The sequence below is a fragment of the Mytilus californianus genome, unplaced genomic scaffold (assembly GCF_021869535.1).
Source record: "Mytilus californianus isolate M0D057914Y unplaced genomic scaffold, xbMytCali1.0.p SCAF_9, whole genome shotgun sequence".
NCBI classification, from domain to species: domain Eukaryota; kingdom Metazoa; phylum Mollusca; class Bivalvia; order Mytilida; family Mytilidae; genus Mytilus; species Mytilus californianus.
This window is the reverse complement of record NW_026262745.1, coordinates 66946329-66969199: the sequence shown is the minus strand read 5'-3', so window position 1 is coordinate 66969199 and position 22871 is coordinate 66946329. Positions and strand designations below refer to the sequence as shown.

At 31.6% G+C, this 22871-nt stretch overlaps 1 protein-coding gene across 1 annotated transcript in view; it reads left to right on the top strand.

The window, feature by feature from the left end:
• Positions 1 to 22871, top strand: part of LOC127714687 (uncharacterized) — a 231122-nt gene that overhangs the window by 55507 nt on the left and 152744 nt on the right. The window lies entirely within an intron of this gene.

The window sequence follows — 22871 nt, the reverse complement described above, 5'->3', positions numbered from 1 at the left end:
AAATAATTTTGTTATACCAGTCTGTCTGAGGTATGAAAACTGCTGATATTTGTTTATGATGCAATATTTTGAATAAAAAGAGGACATGCTGGCACTTTAAATTGATGCAAACAAAATGTGGTAGTCATTGTGTTCCAATATTGCTATCATTTGTATTATACAATCCATCCTTACATAAAGATATCACATAAAAAAGAGCAAATATGGTTAGTTTTGGTTGATTCGGTTAAATATGGTCAGTTTTGGTTGATGCTGTCACATATGGTCAGTTTTGGTTGATGCGGACAAATAATTTTGTTACACGAGTCAGTCTGAGTACTGGTATTTGTTTCCGATGCAATATTTTGAATAAAAAGAGGAAATGCTGGCACTCTCAATTGATGCGAAAAAAAAGGTGTGGTCATTGATTTCCAATATTGCGGTTATTTTTATACTACACTCCCTCTTGACCTAAAATTATAACTGAATTACTGTGCAGCTACATAGATTTACATAAAAAAAATCAAATATGGTCAGTTTTGGTTGATGCGGTCAAAAGATTTTATTACACGAGTCAGTCTGAGGTATGAAAACTACTGATATTTGTTTACGATTCAATATTTTGAATAAAAAGAGGACATGCTGGCACTATAAATTTATGCAAACAAAATGTTGTGGTCATTGTTTTCCGATATTGCTGTAACTTGTATATTACAGTCCCTCTTGACCTAAAATTAGAACTGAATTACTGTGCAGCTATATAGATTTGCAGAAAAAAAAAGAGCAAATAATGTCAGTTTAGTTTGATGCGGTCAAAAGATTTTTGTTAAACGGGTCCGTCCAAGGTATGAAAACTACTCGTAAACAGATATCATATTTGTTTACGATTCAATATTTTGAATAAAAAGAGGACATGCTGGTACTATAAATTGATGAAACAAAATTTGAAGTCATTGTTTTCCAATATAAATGCTGTCATTTGTACAATCCATCCTTGCCTAAAAATATAACTATTTCTGCAGTGTGCAGCTACATGTATATAAATTTACATGATAAAGAGCAAATATGGTCAGTTTAAGTTTAAGTTAAAAACATATTTATTTATAATAGTGGATTGGGAAACAAGTTATTACATTTGGTTAATGAGGTCAAATAATTTTGTTATACGAGTCATCCTGACTCCCGGAATGACAAATGTAAAACAATTCAAATGATAAAACTAACGGCCTAATTTATGTACAAAAAATGAACGAAAAACAAATAATTTATGTAACACATCAACAAAAGAAAATCACTGAATTACAGACTCCTGACTTGGAATAGGCACATTCATGCAGAATATGGCGGGTTTAAATATGTTGTCTTGATTAAAAATCTGAAATAAGACCGGCAAAATAGCAAAACTCTATATAAATCGCTATTTTGCCGAAGCCTTATATTTAAAACAAAGAGTTCTTAAACTTATAAATCAATTCTAGCCGTAGAATTTATAAATCAATTCTAGCCGTAGAATTTATAACTCAATTCTAGCCGTAGAATTTATAAATCAATTCTAGCCGTAGAATTTATAAATCATTTCTAGTCGTAGAATTTATAAATCAATTCTAACCGTAGAACTGTTCTAGTCGTAGAACTGTTCTAGAAGTACAACTGTTCTAGTTCTAGGTAGAACTGTCTAAAACTGTTCTATGGTAGAACTGTCAGGATCAGTTCTAGGTAGAATTTTCCAAATCAGTTCTAGGTTAGAACTGTTCTAGCTAGAACTGTCTAAAAGGTGTCAGGCTGACAGTTCCACATACTGTCCCAGAACAGTTCTCCTGACAGATTCTGACAGATTTAATGAGAGGTTAGAAATTATCTCCACTGTAAATTAGACTATTTTCTGAATATATATATACAATATTTATAGGTTTCAAAAAGAGTGAAAATTAGATATCGCTTGATATCAACTCGAGTTATTTAATTTCAAAATGAACAATAATCAAGCCTTTCCATTTCATTAATAAGAATACATCTTAGTTTCATACGCTTATATTGTATTTCCGTATAAAATTTAACATCAAAATGAATGCACGTGCTATCCATGACAATGATGAGACAATGCACAGAAAAAAAACGAAAGGCTTAATCTAACTTGTTATTTCGATTCCACATTTTAGGTTAAAGCGCTTGTACACCCTAATAAAACAACAACAAAAAAGGATACCAAATTGTGAACGAGTTTTTTAAACTTTTCTCTTTTGGTAAAATTAATCCTTGTGTAAAAAAAAATATCCGCTTTCGATGTCAAATATTTTAAAACATCAGAAGCTTGTGAATGCTTCGGATTGCACTCAAATTTGATAACATTAATACTTTCAGGTGAAATACATGGGTGTTTTGTATATAATTGAAGATATCACAAATCTCCGTTGTCACGGCAATAATAGGAGTCCGTTGTAAACTTTGGTTGTTAGTCATCATTGGCCTAACGAATAGCACATTCGGTACACAATGCAGAATAGGCCAACCACATTAACGAATTTTTCGTTTCACTTATTCATATAACACCCCGTTCAGTGTGATCCGAGTAATGTCTCATCATGAGGAAACTAGACAACAAACGTCAACAATTAACCATAGGAGAAAAGAACGTACTCAATAAAAAAATGTCCCATACATATAACTATTTTTTTGTAAAGCAAAATGTCCGTCTCTCATAACGTTTCCAATTGTCTATCAAATTTTGTGTTTCGGCTATATTTTTCAAATTGTTGACCAGTTTTTTTTTTCTGTTTCAACTTTTTATTTATGTTAGGTTTTGTCCTGTCAAAGTATGAAATCATTTATTCCATATCATCTTCCCCACTATTAGATCCCTACTCTTTACTTTATCATGCCATTCCTTTCTTTCTTTTTTGTTAATTCAAAATCTGTTCAAATTTTTGTTTTCTTATAGAAACAGAAAATTCAGCAAATAAACAACTGAGAAAATGTATATAAACAAGACGATATTCCTAATTATGTAAATATACACCCTTTGCTTCATCTGCCGAATTCTATGTCCCAAAATAGCATGCAAGGAGGTTAATTTGACAATTTGATGATGATTCATGTTTTTAAATTAAGAACTTTGTTGGACCAAATACTTGTTTGATTTTTGAAAAAAAAACATCATTGAAGTTCTTTATCATATCTTTTTTGTTTTCAGTAATAAAAAATATTTTCTCATTATACATGTCTTACTTAGAAAGACCTTTAAGAATTATCGAAAGCTATACTCAAGCAAATACGCAATGTATATCTCACAAGGATGAGCTTCAAGTTTGTTCGTTTATTGCAACTAATTCTGAATTTTATATTGATCAGATTTACAGACATGATCAATTCGATGGATGTTGCATATACATATGAAAGGCAAGAATCTTTCAGGTTTTTTATGGGATTTTTTATATTTCATATTGCTGAAACAACGTTTGGTGTGTGTGTGTTTGGGGTTCTGTTTGTCATTGTTTTTGTAATTTTGTATTTTGTCATTCTTATTATAACCAAACTTCGTCATTCCTTGACAAATATCTGTTCCAGGCTTCTTTTCCATGTAGGTCCTGGTATCATACCAAGACTCCCAAATCACCCAGAACTCAATTTATGACATTTTGAATAATTGTTCCATATATTGATATGCGAATGTTTTACTGAAATACAATTTTTTTTTTTTTTTACTCTCATGTTCTATTTAGCCATGTTGACAATGTTTTTTTTTTTTTTTTTTTTAAATAGATACTTGTTTATTCCAAAACATTTCCTGTTTACATTTTCCTCAGTTGCCCAGGATGCAAACTGGGGATTCCCGTTTACATTTAAAACCAACTGTCCGGGAAGCAGGAGGCTGAAAAAAGTGCACTGTATTACCAGAAAAAGTAGTACATGCATAATAATACTTATTATTCTATTATATGACAATGAATGAAAAAGAACATCTTTCTAGAATGTAATACTAGTAATAAATAATATAACATTATAACATAATCGAGTGCACCTCTAAACCATGGATTACCTAATACAAATTAAAGAGACATAAAAGGCAGACCACATAACATCGTGACTGTTATCTCCTACAAGGTTTGTAACATCATATAAAATTAATTAATGTGTTTATTTTTTCTTTGTCTATTGTATTATTAGATAAATAACAGGGTACAGATTTCAGATGGGTTATCATGTATGATTTCCAAAGATTCAAAATATCTGTAGATGACATTTTTATCCCATCATATTTGATTTTGTTTCTTATTTTCCACAAGGACCATTTTGTCAAAATAAAAAAGAGATTTACAAGTAAAGTGTGGTTCGATTGACCACTGCTATCTCCCAAAAGCATAAAATGTTTTAAATTTTCATCATCTAATTGAACATTCCAAAATGTGAAAATATCTTTGATTTTACTAATGATTATTTTGGTTGTATTGCAATCGAAAAATAAATGTTGCAAATTTTCAGTATTATTGACCGTTTGGCAAATATGACATTTTCCGTTTGACAATTGCATTTTTTTAAGTCTACTTTCCGTATATATGATATTGTGAATGCATTTCCAATGAAATTCTTTTATTTTATTGGTGATATTAACTTTTTTCAAATTGTCCCATACTATTTTCCAATTAATTTCGTGCCCAAAAATTTCTTGCCATTTGTTTTGACATTTTGGATATATTTTCTGATTAATCGTGTCTCGAATATATTTGAGTTTCAATTCTTTAGGTTTGATTTTTTTGCCATCACATCAAAATAATGACGTCGGTACAACAGAATTAAAAAATCTTTTGTTGAGATATGAATTAGATGATGTATGGAGATCTCGATTTCCAGATACAAAACGTTATACGTTTCAGAGAGGAAACTCGAAGTCTCGTATTGATTTTATTTTCTGCAGCAAATCTTTGAATAGTAAAATATTTAACACTCGTATATCACATTTCCCGTTTAGTGATCACGAAATAGTTACATCAAAAATTAAGCTAGATGATATAGAAAGAGGGCCGGGTATGTGGATTATGAATTTAAATACAATTAAATCTGAACAGTTTTCAAATGCCTTTAAAGTCTTTTGGGAAGGATGGAAAAATAGTAAAGACAAATATAATGATATACAAGAATGGTGGGATATAACCAAAAGTAAAATAAAATTTCTAACAATTGATGTTAGTAAAACACTAAATCGCTTATATAATAACAATCACATTAAACAACTAGAAAAACGACTTGAAGCATTAAAATTGGTAGAGAAAAAAAAATATCATCAATTCTAGAATAACCGAAATTGAACGCGAAATTAAGGATATTTATACAAATTTGACAGAATCTGCGAAAATTAGAGCAAAAATTAAATGGGCAGAGGAAGGTGAAAAATCTACGAAGTATTTTTTTAATTTAGAAAAGAAAAATGGTCAAAACAAATTGTGGAATCGTATAAAAACAAAAACGGGTGAGTATAAATATGATATTGATTCGATATTAACAGAACAAGTACAATTTTATTCCACACTTTTTACTTCTGAAGGGTGGGACAAACTGTGCGGTGAAAAGCTTTGCCAATTTATTGAAAATAAGGTAAGTTCCGACGTTAAGGAGGTGCTTGAAAGTAAAATAAATATGGAAGAACTAGAAAAAGTGCTCAAAGATCTAAAGACTAACAAATCGCCAGGTGAGGATGGCATTATATCTGAATTTTACATTTTTTATTGGGATATAATAAAATATGATTTTTTTACACTCCTTCAAGAAATATTTGATAAAAATGCCTTAAGTAAATCACAACATAAAGGGGTTCTTACGTTATTACATAAGGGTGGTGAAAGAGAAAATATTAAAAACTGGAGACCTCTTACATTACTTAACACCGATTATAAAATCATAGCAAAACTTCTTGCAATGAGATTGAAAAAAGTCTTACCAAAAATAATACATCCAGATCAAAAAGGATTTGTTAAAGGAAGAAACATTAGTGATGCTAACAGATTAATTCAAGATATAATAGACTATATTGACAACGAAGACGAAGATGGAATAATAATATTTCTTGATCAACAAAAAGCCTTTGATAGAGTTGAATGGGATTGGGTGGATTTTGTATTAGAAAAGTTTAATTTTGGGGGAAAATTTAGACAATGGATCAAAATGTTACTTTATGATGCTATAACTTGTATAAAAACAAATGGACATGTTTCAAAATATTTTTTCGATAACTCGTTCGGCCAGACAGGGCTGTCCAATAGCACCCCTTATATACATTTTGCAAGCAGAACCAATGGCATGTGCAATACGAGGTAACAAGGAAATTGAAGGGATTAAGATACCTGGTGAGGGGGGTAAAAGTATAGAAACTAAATTATGCATGTTTGCTGACGACACTCAGCTTTTTAACAAAAATGAGAAATCAGTAGAAAAATCTTTTGATGTCCTAACGCTATATGAAAAAGCTTCGGGATCTAAAATTAATTATGATAAAACCAAAGGTTTACTTATAGGATCTCTTAGAAGGAAAAAACTAAAATTTAATAAAATCAAATGGATTACAGGTAATGTAAAAACCCTCGGAGTAAATCACGGATATGAAATTGATAATGATGCTATATGGCAAAGCATTATAGAAAAGATTAAAAACTGTCCACGTGTGGAAAAGCAGGAAACTTTCATTTAGTGGTAAAACCTTAATAGTAAAAAATTTCATATTGCCCATGTGCAGTTATGAAATTGAAATGCGGGGAATTCTTGAAAAATATTCAAAAGAAATAAACAATATTATTTGGAATTTTATATGGGATGGGAAAGTTAACCAAATAGAAAGACAGGTTTGTTGTCTTGATATAAAAAAGGGTGGAATGGGCATGATTAGTATAGAATTATTCATTAGAAGTAAGCATATAAAGTCTCTTTATCGCATTCTTCATGAACCATTAGAAAGCTGGAATGCGATTGGCAAGTATTGGCTTCGACAATTTGACAATAAGTATAATGATCAATATTTTTTATGTAAATGTTCAAATATTAATGGACTAAATCTTAAAAATATTCCTTTATTTTATCAGAAAATGGTCTATACATGGTCTAATTTTCTAAAAATTGGAGATAATCCCAAAACAAAGCACGAGGTACTTAATATGAGACTATTTGGTAATTCAAAAATTTTATTCCAAAATAAGCCATTGTTTTTTTCTTCCTTTCTAAAAAGTAACATGAAATATATCAAAGACATATGGAATGAAGAAACCAACGAATTTTACAGTTGTTGTTCTATATTTGAAAAACTTGTGGATAAAAGAAACTGTATATCGGAATTTTCAAGAGTTAAAAGTTCAATACCAATCGACTTCTTACAAATTTTAGAAATTGATAATGAAATTAATGTAAAAACAAACATAGAATTGAAACTTTCAGATGAATGTTCATATTAGATAGAAATGACTGAAATACAATTAATTTTGGTTTATGCATTCGTAAATGCATGAGAATAAAGCATACGTGTCAGTGTTCTGTTCAGCATTAAATCTTTCATGATTTTTTAAGTATCAATAAATCAAAATACTTCCCATCATTTTCTAAATTAAAATAATATATTTATATTTAATATCAAGTTTAGCATAGATTTTAGGTATAAATGACGAATTTTGCTATTAATTACAGTAACTGTGTGCCATACGCAACTCAGAAATATATAGATACATGTGTACGATTAAAATACTAATCGAGGGTTGTTTTTTTTAACTTCAATTTCACAATCTGATTAAAATACTGTTCTGTTTTCAACGATTCGCTTACAAGGATCTGACAAGTCTCCATATAGATTTATGTTGAAACGACCTTTTGGGAACTTCGGGTTGTGTCGTTATGATATATACCATAAAAAGTTTAAAGATTGAAATGAAATTTGCTGATGTAATGAGATTCAGAACAGACAGAAGAGCATTGTCAGGTCATTGTAAGCGAAGCGTGGGCACAGAATCTGTATTTAAATCAGATTGTTACTTTTCAAAAATAAGAACTTCAGTTTTAGTTGTGGTAGACGCTTGAACGACCGGTGTAAATCCCCGCATTGACTACTGACATACATAAAACGTGCAAGTGCAAGTCGAACGATCCGTTTTGGGATTTTTGCAAATAAAAACTAATTAGTATTGTGGTACTTCTGCTGTTGTTTTCGTTGTTGTTGCTGCTTTTGTTCTTACATTTTGTTTTATTTAAGACTACGTTTGCATGCATCAGGCTAATAAACCAGGAAATTTTAAATGTCCATTGATAGATGAATCCCAATAAGTATGTAAGGATCGATATTAATTACTACCTAGACACGACAACCCGTTTACTAGTTACCTACTCGAAAGGATCATGTGAGCTATTATCGTCAGTTGGCGTGTGTCGTCCGTTGACTTTTACATAAATTTTCTCCTTTAAACCACATCCCAATTTAGATCCTACTTGGTCACAATCTTTCCTAGGAAATCTTATTTAAGTGATGTACCAAATGATCCACCAGCCAAACAACTTAACTAACTGCAAGGAACATAACTTTGGGAAAATGCATGTCTTTTATTTAAAATGGTTTTGATAAAGATGATCTGGCAGATGCAGAAATGTTTAGAATGTGCCGTAGCGGAGGGGGCATTAAGTTTAACCCTTGTCCGTCTGTACGCCCGTCCGTCCGTCCGTACGTCCCGAATCTGGTTTCCGTTCTCTAACTGTAGTTTGCCTCAACCAAATGTTATGAAACTTATACATAATGATTATTACCACACAACACAGATCACGTTTGAATTTTGGTGACGTCACTTTTATATTTTTAGAGTTATGCCCCCTTTACAAATTGAAAATTGCTGAATTTTTCGTTTCCATTCTCTAACTTAAGTTTGCCTCAACCAAATGTTATGAAAATTATGCACAATGCTTATTACCACAAAACTCAGATCAAGTACGAATTTGGGTAGCGTTACTTGTACTGTTCTTGAGGTATGTCCCTTTATAACGTTATATGCAATCGGGGGCATCAACTGTGTCCCATAGACACATTGACATTTATTTCATTTTAGTAAATAGACAAACATTTCAATAGTAAAATTTGTCAACAAAATATAATCTATAAATAAGTCAACATGGCAAACAGTATCGTCGACTGCCTAAAGTAGTTATTGGTCTTGGATGACGGTTTTTACACTATTTTGCTTTTTTTTTGAAACGATAGTGGAGAGAAACTGTTATAGCAAGTCATCAGTAGACTCCATATCTGAGTTTTTGACCTTTAATCGCGATTTTATTCCTATGTTAAGAATAGATAGTGATTCACATGCCATTTTATTTTCAAACTTTTAAATGTAAGGCTTCCCGAACTGAGACAAAATATCATTCAATAAAGTACATGTAAAGTGATCAAATCTGATTCTTAATATCGTCTAAAGCAGTTGTGTTTGAAGACGAACGCGACTATTTAAACAACTGGTTTTTTATCAATATTATAAGCTGTTATCACTAGGTTTACTCATAAAGGATTAGACACACATTTATTTAGGAATATGGCAACCATCCATTAGAATTTCAGTCGTCGGAAAATTTCTTGCGAATATGAATAACTTTGTTTATATACTTTTTGAAAATACGAAATAATTGATTTGAATGAATGTTTTAACAAAATTTCATATGAATATTACTTTTTAATGAAAATCACAGGATTAAAGTCCAAAAAGTGTAATTAAAGCAGCAGAATCCATAATATTAATTACTGACTGCGATTCATTTTAACTATAAATGCGATGAATTATCATTGTAGGTGCAATCATTTCTGATGTGGAATTTTTGGAGATGCAATGAATTTTCATTGTTGTTTTATATGTTAATTCGACATGCAACATCTGAAAATAGTTGTTTAATGACGTTGATATTGATGATATCTACAAATTGAAATGCAAGCTAGTTGTAGATGTCTACTTGAATATACACGGGTATAACCACGTTCATATCATTTATATTCAAATATTGTTGGTGAGTTTGCTTTTAGCTTGTCATGGATCCGAAAATTTACTGGAGTAGAACATCCATGAATATAACGTATTTCTACGGCGAATTTTCCTTTAAAAGTTTAAGAACTCGCTTAAAAAAGCTTTGAAAATTTGTCACGCCGTGTCATACATATTTCTACCATATTGATAGGCTTTGGCACAATGAACAGTACAGGAATGTACAACGAACGGTACTAAAGAAAGTAAACAAACTACAAAAAAAAATGAATCGTACAGTTCCAAAATTATGAGGTCAGTTTTTTTAAGTAAATGTCTTAAAAAATAATTAAACCAACGGGTTTCTCATTCGCATTATGTATTTTTTACAACAACAAATCACAAAATACACGCTCGCATTTAGTGTAAGAGCCAACCAAATATGCTCTATTTGTAGTTTAATCAAGTTTGAGTTACACAGAGTGTTTGTTTCGCGATGTTTACAAGTAATTCACAGACCTGTCTATTTACAATAGTCACATGGTGTTCATGTAATATAAATGATATACAATGCAGTAAACCTTGTTTTCTTAAACATTGAATACTTAACTGAACAGTGCGTCAATAAGTCTTTGGTGAACATATAAGAACGGTTTATCTACCAACATCGCTTCGCGGTGTAGCGATTCACGTCCGGAATCAACTCTACGGTGGTTATACCCCGTGGTATAGAACCATTTAAACATGTAACAATAAACTGTTTTCAATATTTCCTTGTATTCTTACAATTGCGTATTTGCTTATTTGTAACACCGACTTATAAGAAACTAAAACATAAATTAAGGTGACTCGACTGTTGCTCGATCTTTCTTTACTGAATTAGATGTATACACAATGGCATGATAAATATAAATTATCCAGTTATCCAAGCGTCAATTGTTTGTGCAAGATGAAAACGTTTCCAATTAATCAATCGTGAAATGAAGATCGTTTTGTGAATGCTCTTTGTTATCTAAAATGCATCCATTAGAGCTTTTTTCCTAATGCTTGTAGTTTAATGGTTTGGTTGGTTGGCTTGCTTTGTTCGTATAAATGTTTGCTGAATCTTAATTACAATACATAAGCAAACAGTTATACAAACGAAGCAAGCAAGCCAACCACACCTTTAAACTACAAGCATTAAGAAAATACCTTTAATAACGTTTAATTCATTAGTATGCTATGTAGATTTAGACCGAAACAGAAACTTTGCTTTTTCGGTGACGTGGATTGGCTTAACTGTCCAAGATATATGTATTCAATGATGGCGTGTCATAGGAAAAGATAAATTTTATCCTACATATAGATCTGGATCTGAACAAGTTATTAGAGACAATAGAATTGACTATATTAGCAATACACGCCATTTTTAAGGAATTTATTGATATATTACCTCAGACTTTCACTCACTAAGTATGCATATATAATCAATCCTTCTGACTTCATAATTTTGTTAGAGTTTCGGCTGAATTAAGACTTTATATAATGAAAATTAATTAATTTTTTTCTGTGAAAATGAATCTCATTTACAATAGAAATGAATTGCCCCACAGTGAAAATGAAAGTCTAGTTATCATTATTCGACAGTAAACATGAATCGCATAACGAAAACGCATAGTGGAATTTGGTTCAATATCAAAAAAGCTGAATAACAAAACCTGTTTTAAGTTATACAACATTAATCATTATGTTAAAAGTTACATTTTTCTGCAAATGAAACTTAACTCCTACTATCAAATCTCTTGCACGCTCTGTTCGTGAACTATTCTTAATATTTATCTATTTGTGTATCAATTTTGCACCTGGATGGGTGTAGGCGCGATGAAAACCCGTCCGCATCTCATACCTATGTCATGAGTTTATAAAAAAAGTACACATTATATATTATTTCTTATTTTATTCAAAAATCATGAATTTATCGTCTGTTTATTTATCATTCTACATCAGAAATTCATGACGGATACAGTAAAAATGACATTTCAGGATTCGCACATTAAATACACTGTACATATATTCTTGCAACATAAACAATACAACCATATCATTTTAGCACTTGTGAATAGTTGTTTCATTGACAATTATACCATATGTCCCGAGTCATATTTATAATAAATATTCTTATTCACTGCACCCGACAGCAAATACAAAATAATAAGCATGCACAATGTTATTGTTCCGTAGTAACAGCGTACTCATATAATGTGTAAAAAGTTATCAATACTTAGGCTTGCTACTGACGGAATTTTTAGATTATCAGTTAATAGCTAAAGCAGTAACAAAGTCAGCCAGTAGAGCATTAGGATTGTTAATTGTGAGAGTAAAACACTCGGTGGTTTCCAGCACAATTTTTTTTTTCAAAACTGTACGATACCATGGTATGGTCGGTTATTAGTTATGGTGCAGGTATTTGGGGAACCAGGGACTTTTCCTGCATAAATGCAGTCCAAAACAGGGCCATGAGATTTTTCATGGGAGTTGGCAAATCGACCAAGTGATGCCATAGCTGGTGATATGGGCTGAAAACCACCATGCGTTAAAGAATGGTCTAGTGTCGTGAGACATTGGGCTAGGTGTTCCATAATGGACCCACACAGGATAAATTTTTAAATTTTGAAATGGTTCACACGAAAATGCAATACTAAAATTAAGAATTGAAGCTTTAGAGTTATAGAGATGTTACAATTGTATAAGTATGAACAATATTGTAATTTTGAATTAAATGTATTGAACAAAAATAGTATTAAACAAATTGAGAAAGATGATTTAATAAGTTTAAACCAAACTGGTGTACAAGAGTTGCTGCGTTTGCAGAGGGAAGTAAACGGAGGACTTACAAATTGTTTAAACATAATTTTTGTACTGAAAATGATTTGAAAAATATTATGTCAATTAAAAACCGAAGTGCTTTTGCAAGATTTCGATGTGGGGTAACTCCACTAAAATAGAAACTGGAAGGTATGAAAGAAAAGAGAGGAAACGAGAGGACATGTTTTCACTGTAGCCCTACTATTGAAGATGAGGTTCATGCCATTTTAAAAATGCCCATTATATGTAGATTTAAGACAAATCATGATATATGAAGCTATACGTTTTAATGAATGTTTTAACCTATGATCAGATAGCGAAAAATTAATATTTTTATTTAACATGTTTAATAACGACAATGTTGCTGCTATAGTTGCCAAAACCTGCAACAATATTTTATTGAGAAGAAACAGTATTTTATTTCACTATTTCTTAACGAAACAAATGTTTTACTTTCATTCAGTAAAGATGGACACTGTAAATTTTAAATGTAAATGTGTAAAAATATGTTTATATGTATATATCATGTTTATTGTGTCTTAAAAGTCTCTCATACGTCTGTTTAAGATTGATGCATACAATGCAAATGTTTTAATGTTTTATGTTTATTTCTGTGAATCTCATTTTTTGTTTGTATGTGGTGAAACTATAATAAAATATTGAATCTGAATCTATAAAAAATATCAAATTATTTTTTACACATAGTTTCCTACTGTGTAAGCACCAAAGCATTTCCCATTCTTCTTTCCGAAATTTCAGCAACAGAAATGTTCCATATATGTTGTTTTAAAAAAAAAACGATGCACTTTAAAAGATAATAAAAATGTGTTATAAATAATTTTTTTGAAAGAAAATTTTACAAATCATTAACTTTTTTATGGAAGCCGAATGTGGCCAATTTCGCGTTTTCCGATTTTCTCGTTTTATCCTTTGTATTTTCAATTCGATAACACAAAAACGAGAAACTGGCCGCTTCAGGCTTCCATACGCCATTTTTCATTTTGTTCTGTTCAAATGACATAGTGATTACATGTGCATCTTTGCACGCGTAATTCATAATGTGCTCATCTTGGTTATCTGATTCGTTTATCAAAACGTTTTTTCCACAATTGTATCTATTTCATGAGGTTCTAATAAAGCTAATGTCCATTTGAAATAAAAATTGAAACTAAGTGTGACATCCAAATTTTTACGGCATGTTGATCATAAAGCATACATGTCTGAAAATTGTTTGTAATACCGAAATAAGGTTGTTATTTTTCCACTGACTATCATACACGTGAGAGGTTTAGCTATTTATAAAACCAGGTTTAATCCACCATTTTCTACATAAGAAAAATGCAAATACCAAGTCAGTTGTTATCCATTCGTTTGATGTGTTTGAGCTTTTGATTTTGCCATTTGCTTAGGGGCTTTCCGTTTAGAATTTTTGTTATTTTACTGATAGCGAAATATCAACATATGACTGATTGAGACTATCCAAGATGACATTAAACAAAACTTCATATTCACCAATAGTCATCATCGTTTTCAAATTAAACAAAGTAGAAAAAAATAATTGTCATAAAATAGATAAGTAACTTATGTTTGGTATTGTTTATCAATGTTGATGCCATGTTTAATTATAAAACCAAGCCGATATGACAAATTGTAATAAAAAAAAAAATGGTATTTTATGTTTATGAAGTACAAAAATTATAGGCAGTGAAATAATACATTTATTTCCGTTCTGCTTTAGGAGATGCGAAGATTTGTTCAATCTTGAAAAGTCATATTTCCCCCGGGTAATGCCCTCAAGAACTCTGATTTTCTTGGGAGAACAAATCGTCATATCTCCCGCAGGTAATAGAAATAAGTGTATTTAATCAAACGCAGTCTAATATCAATGTATAGTTGTGTTCGTAATGATTAGCAGAAAAAGGGGGACATAAATTCGATTATTTCAGTTGGTTGATTACTTAAAATTGTTTTTTTCAAATAATCTTGCTGTAGAAGTAACGACGGGAAAAATATACTGTCTCTGCAAACGCTGCCATGTTAGATTGGGGTAAAACTTGTGCCTTGCAACAGGCCATCCAAGGATTTGTATATTAAGAACTTACTATAAAAATCTTTGGACCATCTAAACACTCCTTACATAGTTGTTTTTCTATTACGAAAGAGTGTGACAACCTTTCCGAGCGAGGCATTGGATTTAACGTCCTCATTCCTACCGGACGTAACTCCGTATTTATACATCCCGTACTGCAAAACGGACGACCCACTATGACAACAGTTTGACTTCCTATTTGAAGAAAACCAAATTTAACGTATTTTTATATACCCAAGACAACCCAAATGCATAATATGTATGTTATAGCAGGTCAGAACATGCATACAAAGTTATATAGAGACATAAACTTAATCATACATTTTTATTGTTGAACAAATTGGCTGTCCTGGATCTCAGAAACCTTTGGAACTAATTACAGCAAGCACAAAAATCTGCAATTTACGCATTTTGTTAATACCAGTTTGACAGTGAATGTGTACTTACTAATTTATAGAGCGAGCAAATGGAGAAATATAAGGAAATATATTTTGATCATCCAAAACAAAACTGTTTTTCCCGAAAGGATGTCTGTAAATCTGGGAATTCGAAATACAATATACGGCTGCATGTTATAATTTAATGTATTATTCTTTGCTGTAGAATAATCGTGATGTACGGAAAGTAGTCATCATTAGAGATTTAGTTATTCAATGGAATGGCGAATATAACAGATAGTTTCAAATATGTTTAATAGTTTAAAATACCAAAAAATAAAATATTTCTAAAAAAGAAGCATGCACTTGCCAAATCGCTCGTGGTAGACAGTTAGTCTATATCCGCATCAAGTCCAAGGGTTTATTTCGGAATTCCAATTTTGTTTTAATTATTTATTTGCTACATTGTTTAGTTGTTCAATTGTTCCATTGTATTAGTTAAGAGTTTAATGTTATTTTAGGAATGAATGAAGTTCCAACGTGATCGTTTTTGGTGTAAATGTCATAACTCCTAGGAGTGTGACACGAAAAATATTTGTTCATGCGAGAATTAATTTATAGGACATAACGCTCCGAGAATAATTCTAAAATAATGAATAAATAAACATTTCAAAGTATAATTTGCAATAGTATAGCAATTTGAATACCTGATTAGTTTTACATTTATTAAAGATGTTGTTTATCCTTCTAAAAGAACGGGAAAAATGGTGTGTATTTACCGGGACAGAATATACGGACAGTTTGAATGATTTACACTTCCATTTTTTTAAGATCGCTTTAAAACTTTTAGCACAATCTTATGTTAACTTTGTTTACTATGAATTATCCTGTTTTAAAATACGGTAACACACTTTTTGAAAACACAAAAATCTTTAACTGAATCGTGAATGAATTGCTGTCTGGTATTTTCATTGTAGAAAATAAACTTCTTTCTATCTATATACAATATATACAATATTTATAGGTTTAAAAAAAGTGAATATTGAATGTCGCTTGATATTAAATCGAGTTATTTAATTTGTATACATGTATTGAAAATAAACAAACCTTTCCATTTTAAATATAACATCACATGTAAGTTTCATGCACTTGCATTTTATGTCCGCATTAAATTCAACATCAATGATTGCACGTGCTACTCAAAACAATGATCAAACAATGCATAGAAAATACAGGCGAAAGGATAAATTTAACTCGTAATTTCGTGTGCAAATTTTAGGTATGAAGCGATTCGATCAATGTGTTTACACCGTAATAAAATAACAATGAAACATTTTCTCTTTTTGTACATATAACCCTTATGTAAAAAAAGACATATTCGCCTTTGATGTTAGACATTTTAAAACCAGAAGCTTGTGTTTGATTCCGATTGATGTCACATTTGATAAAATCAACAATTTCAGGTAAAAATTTAATATAAATGTTAAGATCATCTATTTCACGTACAATTGATATCATAGTTTGAGAAATTACAAAGGCTACTGTCTCTATCAGACATTTGGAATTGAAATTAAAGCTAGTGAGAGGCTTGAACACAAGTATTTATGATTCCGGTATCTGTTTACGTTATTCGTGAGCAATATGAATATGTCAACATTTTCAACCCGTTGTATCATTGCACCTGTTGTTTTCAATGACATGTAGTTTAGTTATAATATTTGACTTGAATAGTTAAAATTAATAAATTGAAGTCTCTATACAAAGTCTGGTTTTATTTAAGGTTTCTTTTGGAACCATTGTCGTGTACCAAGTTTACTCGTAAATTTGCCACGCAATATCTGGTGGTGGATTTGGACATTGATCAACCAAAAGTGAACGATTTCTAAGTGTTATTACAGGAATGCCAAAATAATTTAATGACCAAAAATTTGGCGGATGTTTCATGTATCGTACTAAGAACTAAGAAACAGTTCAAATGAATGAAACATTTTACCATGATTCAATCCGTTATATGATACCTAAAAAGTAACCAAAAAAAAGTGGGAGTTCTAGTTATATATACAGGTTATTATATCCCTTTTTTGCAGATAACAGAAAATCCAATATTATATATCAAAACCGTTTGCGCGCCTTGGTAGACATGAATCGGTAGGACCCTACATAGATATTACATGCAATGAGATAGAGCCTTGCCGGCTGTTGGGAGCTCTCTTTGATGGGTTAAATAACCGAATGTTAGCTATACAGAAAATGTGGAGTCAGAACATTAATCGATTATTGCGTTTAGAACAGAAATTATACGATCAACGAATGTGCCTGAAGATAAGAATCTCGAAGACTATGCAAAACGACATAGAAAAACGTTGTATCCTGCTACAGAAAAGTGAAATAACAAAATGATGTGCTTTATTTGTGGAATAGCAGCAACTTTTGTCATTTAAAGGAATCATCGAGATTTGCAGGAATAATTTTGAACGGCTAGATAAGTACACACGTCCGTTAAAATTCTACCCAAATAAAACCGTACACCTGAAGGCCAAATGCTAAGTGTAAAGTCAGATGTCAGAATAGGTAACACAAGAAACTAAGCAAAATGAGAATGATACACAAATTAACAAAGAGCTACTAGCAGTTACTGACATGCCAGCTTCAGACATCAACTAAACAAATTGAAAGATTATGTCTTCAACATATTAAAATCAAGCACAATCCCTCACGTTAGTGGATAATGATCATATCATCATAACATAGGTGAGAAGAATAGAACCCGTGTCATGCCAACAACTGGTTTTAGAATAAATGTGGTAGCATTGCGTTTTTTATCAATGTTGCTAACATAGTAAGTACAGGAATATAAGTATCTTAATCAAATGCACTTCTTGTTTTAGTATTTTGTATTCATAAAATTTTACAGATAAATAGCAAATGAATAAGTACTACACTACAAGCAAAATTAATAATAATTATATATATATATTTTTTAGTTACTCATTATTTTTTAAGGTATTGTCATTAACATAAGCTTCAACAGGGGACTAAAACTTGGACTTTCTTTCTTTTTTTTACAAGTTGGTTTCCAAACGATGTAAACACAAAGGTAAAGACTCGGTATCAAATATGTACACGATGCCGACACATAATTTCTGATTGCAATGCTGACGATGTAAACGATGTAACAACAAAACTAAATATTCAGTTTGCATTATAAACACAATGTTGACGATGTGAACTATGTAAACAAAAATGTATTGAATCGGTATACAATATGAACGATGTTAACATGATTTTGTCAACATATCGATGATGACGATGTTAAAGATATAAACACAAAGGTATACAATATGGAAATGAGATTGACGCGATAGTTTCTAAATCGCTATGTCTTCCATGTAAACACAAAGGTAAAAATTCGGTTAACAACGTAACCAGTATAAAATTGAGAATGGAAATGGGGAATATGTCAAAATGATAACAACCCGCCCAAATATCAGACAACAGTATGTTGACACAATATTGTAAACAATGCGATGTTTGCTATGTGAATGATGTAAGAACGCAGTAGCAAAAACACGATATTGACACGATATCGTCAACATCGCGATCGATGTCTACGATTTGAACGATGTAAACACAAAAGTAAAGACTCGGTATACAATATAATTAGTTATCAAAGGTACAAGATTTATAATTTAATACGCCAGACGCGCGTTTCGTCTACGTAATACTCATCAGTGACGCTCAGATCAACATGATGTTGACACAATATTGACAACATCGTGATGTCTACAATGTAAACACGAAGGTTAAGACTCGATATACAATATAAACACGGTGTTGACACGATATTGTCAACATCTCGATGTTTACGATGTCAACCATATCAACAAAAGGGTAAAGACTCGTTATAATATATAAACACGATAATGCTTCGCTATTGTCAACATCCAGATGTCTGCGATGTGCATGATGTTAACACAAAGGTCTAGACTTATAAGAAATAAAAATGATGTCGACTCGCTATTTTCAATATTGCAATGTCTCCCATGTATACATTTAAACATAAAGTAAAGATACAAAGCAATGTAAGCACACTAATGCCACGATTTAGTAGACATCGTTATGCTGGCAATATCGATAAAACATCGTGCAATGAATATACTTTAAAAGAATGAGCCGTCCTTTTGACATGACCCTGGTTCATTAAATTCTGCTCAGTCATTGATGACGTTTAGAAGTCTTAAGTAGCAGTTGTAAGTTCTTGAATATCGAATGAGTTGGGAAATGTATATCCCATATGCAGGTGATGTTGGTATATTACTACTAAGATGGGGGAAATTGATTATTTCAATATTGAAAACGGGAGATACGCTTTCTTGGACAAATTTTCAATAGCTAATTTAAGTTAAAAGACTCTTAACAGATCCCGAAAAAAGTAACCGCCCTTAGAACTTCTGCAACAATAACTATTTACAGCAATCTTCTACTATTATTGCCGTTTGATTAAGAACCTTTCGGACATTTCGTCACCTTTTCATCCGTTAACGAGAAAAGATATAGGATGTGTGTGTGGACTGGAAGTCCTTAACAGCTGTTGATACCCTTATTACGACCACCCGTCCCGTCTCTATACCGATGCTAATTTGTTTACGCTTGGAGCTGTGTTAATGGAAGTTCAAAATGTCCCGTCGTATGGTGTTTACATATCTCAATTGATACGTTATGCTTGTGCATATTCACAGTATGCGGACTTTATATAAAGGAGTGTGCTCAACAGAATTATCAAGAGAAAAGATTAATAATGACACTCCTTAAATTTATGGACACCATCACGAATTGGTTAATCCATAAGATGTGTCTATGTGTAAACTAACTAATGACATTTTAACCACGTCTTATATTGCGGTTTAACATCTGCTAGTATGTTTTCTGTTTTCCATGTACTGAACTTGACCTATTCTCGAATATACCTTTTTCCGAGTGTGCATTTGCATTGCTATACGACGTTTCTCGTTGTTTGTGCATCAAAAGTTCATATTTTTATTAAGTTAGTCTCAGTTCTTCTTTTGGTTCGATTTTATCTTGTGTCTTATCGTTTGTGGTTTGCATCCTATATTTTCGATATATTTCTCATATGTCATTTGTGTCAGTATAGTCGAAATAATTTCCATTTTCAATGGATAAAGTATTGTGTAAGTCCATTTTATTTTGACGTCGTCACATCATTTCTTTAAAATAAACTTTCAACAACGTCATAATCATGATAATTGTTTGGACTAGTATTGTGAAAATATACATACTGACTTTAAAAACGCAACACTCATTTTGTAGATTTTTTTTACCAAATCAAGTTTGATCCTCATACAACTACTATTCAAGCTTATCATACTTCTTTACTTTTAAGAAAAAATCAACATCTGACTTACCTCTGGTTATTGAACATACCGGGTTATTGAAGTCGAACTAAATTCTGAAAGCGAAATTTGGAACCCATAAAAGATTTTTTCGGTGTTTTTTCTTTGTGAAACAGTTTTTATAATCCTTGGCCACACTTAAGCAGTTACAAAATGTTGCATATCTTTATTGCCAAGACTGAGGAATAAAAACAGAATCAGCCCATAAGAATATTGCAAGCAGGAAAACGTGAACGTGCTGCAACCAGACAATTTGACGTCAGAAACTCGTCATGCTGTCCTTTCGACAACGATACCGGTAGACGGGATTTGTTGAAGACCATCTGGCCAGATCAACAAGTAGTGACTATGCAAGGTCAATAGAACTTGATTACGAAACGTCATTTGCGAGACATGTTTGCGGCCGCAACGTCAACTGCTAATCAAATTGCCGAATGCCATTGCGACCAGATTCATGCCATAAATGTTTCTCATAAACTGAATTGCCTAAGGAGCGACTGTATAAAAACATTTAAAGCCCTAATGGATGGAACACCGGCAAAATCAGACGGTGCAAAAAAGAACCAAAAACCCACCGATAAGAGTTGGTTGACCGTTCTGACAATCATTTTGGTGTTTGTTACAGGCATTCATTGTTTTTAACGGTGACACATTCATTGTTAGGGATAAAGCCAGGATTTTAGTGTATATCACATGATTTGAACATTGAAAATGACGTAATAAATTCAACTTTCGAACTGCCTATTTTTTTTAAACAATGAAGAAATGAAAGAAATTTCTGTTCATAAGTTTGTTTATAAAAAAATGAATATTTGAAAATGGAAACTAAAAAGAATAATCTAGTGTTGCGTTTCTAAAGTCGGTCAGTATAATTGAATGTATTTCAAGAGTAAATATTCGTTAAAAAAATAGGTCACTGTGTGTGATGATCTGTGCTATCGTTAACGGCAGATGTTTCTTGTTATTCTACAGTTTACTTCTTGTAACGACTATTATATTATTTATGTGTGCGTTTCTCTGTGCTGGGTGTTCTTGCGTTTTTTTGTGCTGTTTTTCTGTCACGTAGTGTTGTCAGTTTACCTCTATTTTTAAATTTGATAAAGACATTGCCGCTTTGTCTGAAGCAGACGCCTTTTTAAAAAAATGTAATTTACCGTCATGGTATTTGTAAAACCAAACACACTGACAGCGGAACAAACTGTCTATCGAACATTGTTTGCAAAAGTTGTCGTATTTTAGATGTAAAGACAACTAGATTTTATCAACAGTGTAACGGTCAAAGAGAGCGAATGGTGTCAACTGTAGTTAATTATATTGCTAAGCGTATTGATGATGACGAAAACAATTGGGAAAGATTTACCCCGTTTTTTTAATGTTCGTGCATCAATAAACACCTTGTTTTCTCTTACACGAACGCTATCCGGGATCATTGTTAGATATTGCTTTTGATTATTTTTATTTACCCGTTACTTGCCCAAATAATATAATTCGTTTATTGGGAAATCTTAGAAAATCCGCAAAGTAGCCGTGAAATTCTCAAAGAAAGAAATCAACAAACTGTAACGAAACCGTCGGTGATTCTGTGTACATGTATCGACCAGAACTCCAAGGAAGCATCGACAATTCATGCGACTGTAGATTGGACCGCTCTATGTTATATAAAAAATTGTCAAAAATGTATCATGTGCATTTTAAAATCCGTTGTAAATTAGATGGAAATCTATTCTAGAACGATATTTATGTCAACCGTTTGAAACATCACGTTTGATGGCATGGTGGCCATAGGTCAATGAACCTCCCCCGAATGTAGATGCCACAGAGCCCTATATATGCTACGAAGACCCCTCCTACTTTGGTTGATGTATTGAAATACCCCAGGGTGTGAATAATGTGTCTTGAATTCATACCCCTCAGAATGAAAGTAGTTATGAAAAGTTTTAATAAGATAGAACAAATTTAGATTTATTTGGTATTAGCAAGTGAATTATCTTATTTTGACTCTACAAATAATTCTGGCATAGAGTATCAATATTTGAATGAAAAATGTCAACAATATGTATATAAGATGCCTCAAAACATATTTACTGATCGTAGAAGTTAAAACATAATTAATTGTTTGTATTTTTATTTTATTGTTGTTTACATGTTTGAATCATCGGTGATTAGTATAGAAAAACCCTGTGTTATTTTTAGACACAGGAATAACCAG